This window comes from Mesocricetus auratus, unplaced genomic scaffold (genome assembly GCF_017639785.1).
Source record: "Mesocricetus auratus isolate SY011 unplaced genomic scaffold, BCM_Maur_2.0 Super-Scaffold_100019, whole genome shotgun sequence".
Taxonomy (NCBI): Eukaryota; Metazoa; Chordata; class Mammalia; order Rodentia; family Cricetidae; genus Mesocricetus; species Mesocricetus auratus.
The window spans coordinates 31,204,768-31,218,051 of NW_024429200.1; positions in this window are offsets into that span (position 1 = coordinate 31,204,768).

Consider the following 13,284-nt stretch of genomic DNA (forward strand, 5'->3'; position numbering starts at 1 on the left):
AATAATACCTGCCCTGCCCACTTCGCGTGTGAACACCAAACTTAGTTATGTGTCTTGTAAGATGATATATAAACACAAAGGATTATTTGTAAGACTCAATCCACTGATGGCTATTGTTTATTCATATAGGCCTTACTGAAGTTCAGGATCACCAGAGAGTCAAATGCAATTTTAATTCACTGACCCTTCTATCTATTTAGGTTAATAATCATATGTATCATTTATTTAGACAAGAAAGCTCGATTGCCTTTTCAGGCTATCCCTTTATCCTTATTCAGGCTTGTTTTTGTGTGCATGTCACTTCAACAGGGAGGTCTCAGTGTTTATTAAAATGGGCTATTCTGGTGCTTATGTCCTAAATCTAATCATAGTGACAAGACAAAGCAAAACAAACAAAATGTCCATGCAATTTCTGAGACCAGATCCTCCCTAACTCTTAGTTTACTGACCCAAAAAAAAAATCCTACCATTTTAGGAAAAAAATCACACCCAACATTGTTTTTCTATTAGCTTTAAAATATAGTATATTCATAATGCACGAGCAAGAACCAGAAGCTATGTCAAGGTTTAATTGTCCTTACAGGGCATAACTGAATGTTGCAGCCTTTACTTTTCTCCTACTAGGAAAAAAAAGCACCATAACTGTGCAGCTCCTGTGCAGTGCCTGGCAGGTCTGGACCAGCACAGAGGCAGGAACAAGGAGAGCCTTTGCCTCTGCTTTCATGTGTTTGCCATTTGGAGACTCATTTTTCTTGCTTTTTTTCCTTACACATCTGTTCTTCTAAAAGGGTGGAGACTTAGTAACTGAATGATTTGCAAAGAAGTGTTGACTTTTGGTCATAATAAGCCTGTACTAGAACAACGGCCATGTGTGAGGCAATTTTTCTTCCTTCCTCTGCAAGTGGCCTGAGAGGCCCACTTTGTCATCGGGTAAGTGGGTATATTTTCAGTTTTTATAAGCCCAGGGCAAAAAGCCTGGTGTGGATTTGGAGCCAGTTACTTCTCTCTCTTTTTTTCCATTTCTAAAACAAGCACCCTTGAATTGCAGCTCCCCATTCTCTATTGGCTCTGAGATACTTGTTTCATGGTGGGCAATATCCTCAAAGATGGCCTGCTTCATTCAGTGTGTAAGCCTGGTAGACATACTCACAACTCCTACCACCTATTGTGAAAAGAAATCTTGTCTCCTTTTAAAGGAGATTCTTTTATCATTTTTAATTATGTGTGTATAGGGATATGTGTATTTGAATGTAAGGGGCTGGTGGAGGCCACTGTCAGTAGGAGATCATGAGCATTAGGAGGCCGTGGGTGGTAGGAGATCATGGACATCAGGAGGCCATGGGTGGTAGGAGATCATGAGCATTAGGAGGCCGTGGGTGGTAGGAGATCAGGAGATCCTACTGAAGCTAGAATGACAGGCCTCCTATCTCCTATATCAACTTGAGTTTTCACTTATGTTCATAACTAGCAACCATCAAACAGCAACAAAAATCCTGAACTAAAACTGTTCTGCAAAAGACCATTCAAGTCAATCCACTTGTTCACTTAGCATTTACTAAGATGATTGCTGGAATGCTAATTATTAGCTAGCCAGTTTAACTGGTTAATATCTAATCTAAGCTTTGTTATTAACTGGCCAAGTAACCTAGAATAAGTTTCCATTTCCTTGTCTGTAAAATGGGAATTAGGTCAATGACCTAGTAGTTAAAACGCACCTATAATCTTGGAGGGCAAATATCAGAAGGTAAATAACCATGGGGACCATCTGAGACACTGTGGGTAAGGGTGTATTCACTCTTTGGGGCCAATAGAATCACCATTTAGTAAATGAGCCCATTTATTAATGTTGCCCAAATGGCTCTAAAGAGTTAATGCATTTTCCATATACCTCTTATCATCTCCATGTAAATCAACTTATTAGATGGTGCTTTTGCCAAATCAATTTGCTTAACATAGGTGGACATTTTTCTTCAAGAGTACTTGCCTCTTGGTTCATAAAAGAACCAAGGGCCAAACCCCCATAGGCTTGCACATAATACTGTGCACCACAGAGTACTTGGGGTGATCTACAGAACAGTGGCACTGTTAACTGCCATAGGAGTGTTTCCACTTCCATATGCATGGTCTCTGGTCCCGATATCTGTGCTGAATGGTGGTGCTGGAGATACTTGGCAAAGGCTTGGTTTTAACCATTCATTTGTAATAGCTATAGGATGTGAACATCTGTCTACCACACATCCTTTCCTCCATCTAGACAAATATTTAATGTGGAATTTCATACATTTATGTGTTTGCTGTAATATGGGGTAGGATCTCCAGAAACCAGCCTGGTCAAGATCAGGAGTATTAGATGACACTAATCAGATGACCTAAGTGTCACATACAGTAGACCATTTTCAGTCCTTATTAAAAATGAAGCAGAACTTGATACTATTGAACATGTCCACCTTTCTCTTTATTCTTCTCTTCTCTTGTTTCTACGATGTCACCCCCTCCCTGGCTATTAGTCTCATTGACAAATCTTGCTCATTCTCTTCTGGGTTCCTGTTCTAGCCCTGGAGTTCCTTCTGGTTATTATTATCTTTTGGTTGTATTGTTGTCTTGATTCAGGGTTAGATTATTTATTCATTGATTGATTTTTGAGACAGTCTTACATAGCCCAAGGTGATCTCAAATGAACTAGGTAGCTAAAGCTGGCCTTAAATTTCTAATCTTCCTGCCTCCACCTCTAAATTTCTGGTATATACCACTATGTATGGTTTCCATGTTTATATACATTTTGACCTCTATTGGTATCCATCCTGGCACCTCAACTTCAATTGTTCTCTTCTTTAGTCCTAAAGTCTGATATTTGCCTCATGAGTTAATGACACACAATCTTTTTCAGTAGCTCAATCAACGAACACAAATATACCCATTCTTTCACTAGACATGTAGTCCCTGAATCTCATATCTAGTTGGTAGCCCACCACCACCAATACTACAGCACTCTAAATTACATTGCAGTTCTCATTTCCTATAACTCCTCATTTTAGTTATTGACCAATGTCTGTTTTCCCCAGTCATGAGAGTGCCTAATATTTGCTGAGCACTTCTGTGTGCTATGTGGTTTCATACACCTCATCTCATTTTAATCATCACAGCCACTATTACTTTCTATTACCCCCCCTCCACAGTTTATGGATGAAACCAAACTAAACCACCAAGAAGCTTAAGTACACACTGCTAATTATGGGTAGATTATTACCGGAACAAAGACAACCTGTACCCACAGCCTATTCCATATCTTATTCCTTCAGTGGAATAATAAGGGCAGAGGCCAAGTTGTGTAGCTCTAGAGCCTAACAAGAAACTGGTATATATTAATCAGCAGAAGATTGGCACATGGAAGTGCTCAAATATTTAATATATTTCAGTACATGGGGTGGCATATAGGTTACTCTTTAATCTTACCTTGTATGTTTTTTCATCTGTAGTCTCATCTAGTAGTATGTTTGTTTTTCTTTACCAGGCCCAATCATCCAGCTGTACAATGAGTCCTCTGGTAAGGTCAGAGTGGTTCACAGCTCTGCCCCTTATGGTAGTTAACTCTCTCATTACTCATATATCTGATCCTTCATACACTCATTGCTTTACTAAATTACTCAAAAGAGAGGCATAGAAAATCCCTGTGATAGACACATGCCTAAGGAACAAAGACAAAAGGTGCAAGAAATTCTCCTAAGAAAACCTCTGTCATCTAAATTCAGAAAGGGGATTAGTATCTAAACATCAGAAAGGAGATTAGTATCTAGTGTACATAAAGAACAAACAATTTCAACTTCAAGAAATTAACAGTTCTCAAATACAAAATAGAAGCTGCCAGTCAATATATGAAACAATGTTCATTATTCTTAACCCTGAAAAGAAAAAAGCAAATCAAATTGCATTGAGATTCTGTTTCACCCCAACAGAATAACCATAGTTGAAAAGAAAAACATAACAATAAATGGTAGAAAGGATGGAGGGGAGGGAACCCTTATATAGATTGACCCAGACACTATGAAAATCAGTGTATATGTTCTTCAAAATACTAAAGAGAACTATACCATGATCTATATATACCACTTCTGGGAATAAACCCAAAGGAATATATGTCAGTGATACCTGCACACCTATGTTTATTTTAGCACTATTCACAATAACAAGGTTATGGAATCAGTCCAGGATGCAGAAGATATATATATATATATATGTATGTATGTATGTATATATATATATATATACACACACACACAATAGAGATTTATTCTGCCATAAACAAGAATGAAATTATAGTCCTGCAAGAAAATGGATGGAACTAGTGATCATAATTAAGTAATAATTAAGCCAAACTCAGACAAATAACACATTTTCTCTCCTATGAGGATCTCATATTTTATATAATTAATATATATATGCATAGCATGAAAATAGAGGAAGAACTCTTTAGGATAAGGAAGAGTCTGATGGGAATGGATAAGGGGAAGAAGGAGAAGGCATGATGTAGGGAATATTATCAAAGTATGTGATATACTTAAGAGAAAGTGTCTTTATGAACCCACCATTGTGTGCAATGAATATATACTAAGTTTTGAAAATACTCCTAAGTGCAGCTACATGAAAGGGGATGGTTCGTTTTTGGAGTGTGTGCATCTACATGGCAAGTCCTTGTCCTCCTTTCAGGCTCTCTCAAATATCGCTTCAATGTCCACCCATGCCATGTCCAGCCCTGCAGACCTTATATTGCATGTCTTTATGTGAGACCCAGCCACCTCCAATCAGACTCAGGTCTGCTTTTTGCTTCATGTATTAGTCTCAGCACAGTTGGTTCTTGGCAGAAAGGAGACAACCAATAAAGAGCTAAAGAATAACATAATAGCCTATCTTGTGAAAATAGTTTATTGTAAAGTGTTATACCTGAAACAACAGAATTGGGGTTCCTGTTTACAAAATAAACATTTTTCCCTTATGTCTAAATAAAGGAGAGTAAGGGTCACCTAGTACTATTATATAATTTTATTTTAAACATGGGTATATAATATGTGTTTAAAAAACTTACAGATACACGCTCACATGTTTTTGACAAGTTTTGTGAATATAGCTTGAGAAAGTAAGAATTCATGTCACAAAGCAAGTTCTTTTTTGTTTTCTTTCATTTTTTATTTTTGTTAAAATAAATTATGTCTTACAAACATGCATGCATGCTTCACATATCAATCCCAGCTCCCTCTCCCACCCCTCCTCTCTTGTCCCTCCACCAGTCCCCCAGACCTCCACCCAGCCCCCTCATCATTCCCCAGGGAGGGTGAGGCCCTCCTTGGTGAGATCTCCAGAGTCTGTCATTTCATCCAGGGCAGGACCTAGGCCCTTCCCCATGTGTCCAGGCTAAGAGAGCATCCCTCCATGTGTAATGGGTTCCCAAAGTTCATTTGTATGACATGGTAAGCACTGATCTACTACCCAAGGCCCCAGAGATTTCTGCGGCCTCCTCTCTGACACTACATTCGTGGAGTCTGGATCAGTCCCCTGTTGGCCTCTCAGCCATCAGTCTGGGGTTGGCTGTCTTTGTGGGTTTCACCAGCACAGTCTTGACGCCTTTGCTATTCACTCCTCCATCTCTGTCACTAGGTTACAGGAGTTCAGTTCAGTCTTTAGCTGTAGTACCTGTCTCTGCTTCCATCAGTCACTGGATGAAGGTTCTAGGATGGCATACAAGGTTGTCATCAACCTTATCATCAGGGAGGGGCTATTAATGTAATCTTTCCGCTATTGCTTAGTTTGCCAGTTGGTGTTATCCTTGTAGATCTCTCCTCAAACCTATAATAATTCCATCTATTATGGTATCTCTCATCCTGCTCTCCTCTATTCTTACCTTGACTCAACCTTCCTGCTCCCCCATGCCTTCTTCTCCCTGCCTCTTATCCCCCTCTCTTTTTTTCTGGTTCCCTCTTGTTCCCAAACACAAAGCAAGTTCTTTTGTAGGCTCTGCACATCAGAAAAATACTGCTTGATATAATGCTAGTGTATTTTCTGAAAGAAAAAATAATCTATTACTTCTTTCATCTGTGATGGTCATATTATATAAACAACCCTCAGTATTAAGCTACTGGTATACTCCATAGGTGAGTGGAAAACACGTCATTTATACATTTTGAACTAACATCAAAGCACACTTCAGTTTTATTACTTTTTGGGGGAGTGCCTGTGCCATTTGAAAGGGATCTTTGAAAACTGTGATGAGATGCAAGCTTACACCAATGTTCTTTGGTGTCTGACAATTTGGTTGAGGCAGGAGTCGGTAACGGTGACGCCTTCTCATGCTGTGTCAGAACGTGCAACTTTGAGTTGCCTCTTTAGACCACATGGTTGGTCTATCATGGGTGACATAGTCAAACACTATATTAACCATCAAGCATTGCTATTTTCCAATAAATTTTTTTATGAAAATCAGCAGTGGGACAAATATGGCCAAAGGGTCATAGCTAGAATGCGTAACTAATGGGATTTTAGAATCCTTGTTAGTTTTTCTCTACCATGCTATTCAGTTTCTGTGATTATGTGTAGGCTCAGGATTTGGGACAGCAGGAAGAAAATAGGAGCACACTTTAACGATCCATTGGTGGCTGAGATTACTATATTTGACTTATCGTCTCACTTGGAATCTTTTTACTTTTTAGCATAATGCCCCTATTATATTTAGCAATTAGAGTGCCATCACAAGCAAAATGTAAAACCATTATTCCCTGAAAAGAAAAAAAAGGCTTCGGTATGAAATGATGCCTGCAAGGAGTGTGGGTGATAATTTACTCATGTAATCATTTCTATTTCAGTTCTATGGCAAGTATTTCTGGAGGTGGCTCACACAGCAAGAAGTACATACCATAATTAACCTTTTTACATACACTAGTAGAGTTAACCAATAGTTTTCACCTTACTTATGTGAAAATTATTTCAGTTGAAGGAAAAATTATAAGGAAAAAACTTTTACCTCGAATTTTAAACAAAATACGGATATCATTCCTGTTATTTTTATTTTGTGGCTAAGTTCTATACATTGATGTGCAGGTGGTAATTTCTTTCTCTCCTGCACAGGGTATTAAACAGCTGCTTTATGCTTTTGTGCTGTATAGGTCAGTGACTCGGGGTGTGGTCTCTGAACCAGCACCTCAGCATCAGTACCAACGTCACCTGGGAATTTGTTCCCTTTGTACTGAGTGAGAAACACAGATCCCATCAGTCATAGTTTCTTAATGAGCTTTCCAGGTGACTCTGAAGCCCAATAACATTCGGGAACCATTCACATAGACTATTATTACTTTTTAAAAACCCAAATTAATGGGAAAACATCCTCCATGCAAACACACGAATGAGTCTATGGTTGACACATTAAGAAGATGCATAATGAAGGTAATGGTCCTCCAGCTGTATTGCTAGAAAAAAGTCTGAGCAAGAAAACCAAGAGAGAAGAAAAGAAAGAGATAAGAAAGAACCAGAAAACCCCAGAGGATCTTCTTAGGAGCAGTGGTTAAGTTCACAGCCATGCCTCCCGTCAAGGCAAGCATTCAGCACCTCCTAAGTAGGTGGTTGGAAGCTCTGCTAGGTGACAAGAACACAAATGGAGACGGTACTTTTCCCAGATGAAAATGCTTATGGTTTTGGAGTGAAACAAAGAAACAAACAAAAAAAACAGAAAAGAAATGGCTCACTTGAGAATTTATAAAACAGTCAAAAAGACAGAGAAGTAGGAATGTCAGGAGACAGGATGAAAAGAATAAAGAAAAGAGGGGAAGAAAACAAGAGTCTCGGAATCCCTCTAGGCTCAACTTTGCCTTAGAAACACAGTTCTTCACTCCTCTCTCTCAGTGATGTACAACTACTCAGAGCTATACAACTGCAGCCAAGAGCTTTTCCTTCCCGTACGATGTTTATAACTGTCAAAGTCACATAAACCATTAAGCTCCAAACAGGGCAGTGTTATTTATAGACTGAATGTTTGTGACTCCCACCCACATTCATATGCTGAAATACTACCCTCCCTCAAGTAATGGTGTTTCGGGAGTGGGACCTCTGGGAAGTAATTAGAAAATGAGGATGAAGTTTTTGTAAATGGGATACAAGAGACCTTGGAGAGGTCCCTTGTTTCTCCTGCCATGAAGAGACACAGTGATGTGGTCATTCATGAACCAGAAAATGACTCCAAAGGGACATCAAATTTGCTTATGCTCTGGTCAAGGACTTCTTTGCCTCTAGAACTGTGAGATAAATATCTACTAGTTATAAGACAGTTTTGGCATTAAGTAAGAGTAACTTCAGTTATAGTAACCTGAATGAACCAAGACAGCCAGGGACATCATATTCCTAATACTACTACAACTGGATTATTTTGTCTAGTTGTGTGACCGACATGGTTTTAGTCTTGCAGTCTCATCAGAAAATGCTCTGGGTTTATAAGGAAACCCAACAGAGGATAACATTCTATTAAATACTAATGACACACAGATCACAACAGTAATTTTGGAGTTTGATGGCCTTTCCAGTCACGTTGTCAAAGTGTCTCAAATGTTTTAAAGAGGCACTTCCACAGTTTATTAAAGTGATATAATATTCATTTTTAAATTCAGACAATACAAAATACTACAAAGAATAAAATAATTTCTCAAGGGAAAGATTGCTAACATTTTGTTAAAAATGGCCTCAAGAGGGATCATATGGTATGTACTACTTTTTAAAACCACTTATATCTTGGACTAAGTTTGGGTTTAGAGAAATGGTGCAAACATAACAATATTCTATGCATGCTTCATTCAGCTTCCTCTATTCTTAAGATTCCATAATAATAAACAATAAAATACAAAATAAAATTATACAATAAAGGTATTTGTTAACAGACACATTTGAAAATATATAAAGAGAGATTTATTGCAAGGAATTGGCTCACAGGATTAAGCAGACTTAAAGGTTTTGAGGGCTGCCTCAAACAGTCTATAGATCCAGAGAAGCTAATGTTTTCATCAAAACATCACATTTCACGGCAGCCAGGCAGATAAAATCCCTAGCATTTAACCTTTTTGTTTTACACATGTCTTCTACTGGCTGGGTGAGGTCCATCTATACTAGGGAAGCCAGTCTGCTCTATCCGGTCTACTCATTCATGTACGGATTGCATCAAGAAGTGTCCTGTGAGACACACAGGCTAATGTTCAACTAAATGTGTAGGTACATCATGGCTTTATCAAGTTGTCACATAAAATTAATCGTCACAGACAAACATTCTACTTTTAATCTATTAGTTTAATATAATATTCAACTTGCCAGATCATATTGTCAACAGTACCCTTCACTTGAAATGCTCACAGCAAGGAGATGGCTCTCCAGATGTCCCATGTTTCTGTCTCCATCAGTCAGCTAGGTAGCTGGACGCTTTCCAGCTGTGCTTAAACTCAGATATTTTTAATTATCTAACTTAGCTACATGTTATGAAACTGATAAAATCAAGACATAAAAAGGATATATTTGTATGCATATAAAATAGGATGACTATGCTAAAAAATAGTTAAACATAAAATAATTCAAAATTTGCTTTCAGGCCATGACAATGATAAAACACTGGGATTCTGAGTGTGTGTCCCTTTCCAAGTACCTTTCTGTTCTTTCATTTTAAAGAGAATTGAAGCTGGAAATCTAGAGTACATCATTGCCATGGCCCATGCAAAACTGATGGCCTGGGTAACCCAATCAAGTGTCCATTCAGGAAGAAAAAGATATAAACCCCAGACTAAAAGACTGGGAAATGGCAAAGGGCAATATACACAGCTTACACTGAAATACAGTCCAGTTGGGGAAGATGAAAATATTATGGATGGCTGTACAACCACATGGATGCCATGTGTACTGCAGAATTGTACACCCCAAATTGTTAAAAATATTGTTACATGCAAGTCATTGTAATTAAAGACACACTAATGACTAGGTATATTCTTTATCTTTCTCATTTCGACAAATCTGTTATTAGTAAAAATGACTGCATTAGACAAGTAGGCTTGTTTGTACTAAACTTACTATTATTTGGTTTAATAGAAGAACCAGATGACTTTTAGGTAAATTCCTCTCCTTTGAGACTTTTAAACCAAAGGATTTTAATTCTCTCACATTTCTCTAAATTTAAGAGAAAAGTGTGTGGTTAGAGCAGAGGCTCTTAAACCCAAAAATGTGCCATTTCCCCAGGTACATTAAAAAATGGACCTGTGCACATCTGTCATGGTACCGGGATCTCCTAGTGACGCAGAGATGTCAACCCTCATATGTATATAAGCCCCCACACTCACAGACATATAGGCACACAATTAAAGCTAAAAACTAAAGCCTTTAAAGCTTATTTCACATCAAATGTGGGTTTTACATATCCATTTTCTCTTTGTCTTTTTTTAGTGTTTGTGTTGCTAATGTTGTAGCAGAAGATGTGCTGGGGTGGTTAAAGAATTCATCCTTTAGCATGGAGTAGAAGGAAAACAAGTTTATCTAGTACACTGCAAAGAAAGCAGAAGGCGTTGAAGTTGCAGGACTGCTTGTAAACGGCAGTGAGTGGGGCAGGGGCTCCCCTTGGATGAGTTCGCTTCCGTTTGCCGTGAGCTGCTCTGTGTGTAATTTCTAGACATGCACCCCCACCACGCTAAGGAGGGCAGCTGTGTGGTTCCACTGCAGATGACTTGACTCCCGGTACCATGATGTTATTCCACTGTTCTGCTGTTTGTGTGGAATGGAGCCATGCTTTGTCTATTGATAGAAGGGGGGAGGTGTTGGGGGCGGGAGTGTGAAGAGCTGCTTTCTGGATGAATCTTGCTTTGCTGGTCTCTCAAGGATAGCATTCCTCCACAAAAGTAGACATTCAGCATATTTCTAAAGTTCTGTTTCTAGCACAAGGAAGACTAACAGTCTGACCTTCAACACACAAAAATACTGTTTAATTTTGCACAATATTGATTTAATGTTCCAATGTAAAAAGACATACTTCCATTTTTTTTTCACTTCAGGTATGCATTGTTTGAATAAGAGTAACCCTGTAGGCTCATATATCTGAATGCTTAGTCACTAGGGAGTGGAACTCTTTGAAGGGATTAGAAGGTGTGGCTTTGTTGGAGGAAGTATATCACTGGGGATGGACTTTGAGATTTTAAAAGCCCGTGCCAAGCCCAGAGTGTCTCTGTCTTTCTGTCTCTGTCTCTGTCTCTCTGCCTATGGATCAGGATAAAGAACTCTCAGCTACTCCACCATCATTTCTGCCCGTGTGTTGCCATGCCCCTGCCATGATGATAATAGACTACCCACTAAAACTCTAAACAACCCCCATTTAAGTGCTTTCTTTCATTGGTGTTACTTTGACCATGGTGTCTCTCCACTGCAATAGAACAGAGACTACGGCAAGGTCCATTTTGTTGTTGTTGTTGTTGTTAGTTATTCCCTATACTCTGGAGTTTCAAATGCTGATATCTGGTTGGAACTATGGTTCTAATACCATGGTTCAAACCTTTGTTTAGTCTTAATTGTGTTTTAGCAATTGTGCCTTAACTAGCAGAAATTTTCCTACCATGGTTTCTCTACTGCCTCAATACTTGGCTGCCTATCTTGTCACACATGAGTTTTTAATTATTTTTATTCCAAGAAGAGCTTATAGAATTTGCTTTCATACTCAGTATCCGCCTGTTACATTTATCTGAAGAGGATGATTGTTAGGACTCAAAAGTTAAAGTCAGCTTTCTGACTGATAATTTTTCAGCCTTGTAAGACTGCCCTAGAATCTCATAGTACTACTATTATTTTTGGTTTGGGGTATAGTTCCTTTTCTATTTACAACATAAATCTGTGTGTGAGGATGTGCTTGTGTATGCGCAAGGGCACTTACAAGTGTGTGTGTGTGTGTGTAGACCAGAGAACAATCTCAGGTACTGTCTGTGTGGCCAGTGAGTCCCAAGGATTTTCCTATCTGCACCTCTCAGTGGTATGACAAGTACATATAACTATATCCAGCTTTGTTTTTCTCATGTGGATTCTGGAACAAGCGTTCAGAAGATAAAAATCAGCTGTTGGGTGCTATGAAAATTCCATCTATAAAATTATATGCATGATGGTTAGTTTTGTCAACTTGACATAAACTAGAATTGCCTGGGAAGAGAGCCTCAATGGAAGATTGTCTGGAACAGGGCAGCTGTGGTCAGGCCTATGGGGGATGTCTTAATCGCAGAGCCATCTCTCCAAACCTAGGGGAGGAGATGTGTTCTTCACCTTACTATGAGTCTCTGATCTGGCACAGCCTGGTGCTTATAAATACAAAGCCTGCAGCATTCATCTCCCTGGTCCTGACTGTGAGGGGACCGGCTGTGTCAAGACCCTACCCTTATTTTTCCTCAATGATGGTCTATAATCATGAATTGCAACGGAAAATAAACACCCTTTTCCAGAGTATTTTATTTCATCGACAACAAAGGAACTACTATTACATGGTCTATTTTCTACATAATTAATTATATATGTAAATATATATATATATATATATATATATATATATATATATATATATATATATATATTGAGACATGGTTTCTCTGTGTAGCCTTGAATGTCCTGGAACACTCTCTGTAGACCAGGCTGGCCTCGAACTCAGGGATCCACCTGTCTCTGCCTCCCAAATGTTGGGATTACAAGTGTGAATCATTACTCCTGTTTTTTAATTAATTAAAAATACTATGATTTCTAAGTTGACCCCTTAAAGAAAAAAGTATTATTCCCAAACGGATGAGAATTTCTAAAATACTTTTATTTTTGCCATTGATTTCTTTTATCTTAAATTGCCATCAGAAAACACCATCTTTCCAAGGCTTGTGCTTAGATTTAATACCACTATCATGCAAGTGCTTTGAGAAACCCAGCTTTTGTTTTGTTTAACTGGAAATGCCTTTGTTTACTTTCATGCTTGATAGAGAGTAACTTGTTGCTCTCCAGACTTAAATATCCCACTGAATTTTATTTTCTGGTATCACTACTGAGCACTCCATTGTACATGAAGTGATCATTTCTTTGTGCTGTGATCTTTCTTCCACCTAAATGTTTTTTTTTTTTGTTTGTTTGTTTTTCGAGACAGGGTTTCTCTGTATTGTTTTGGAGGCTGTCCTGGAACTCGCTCTGTAGACCAGGCTGGCCTCGAACTCACAGAGATCCGCCTGCCTCTGCCTCCCGAGTGCTGGGATTAAAGGCATGCGCCACCAACGC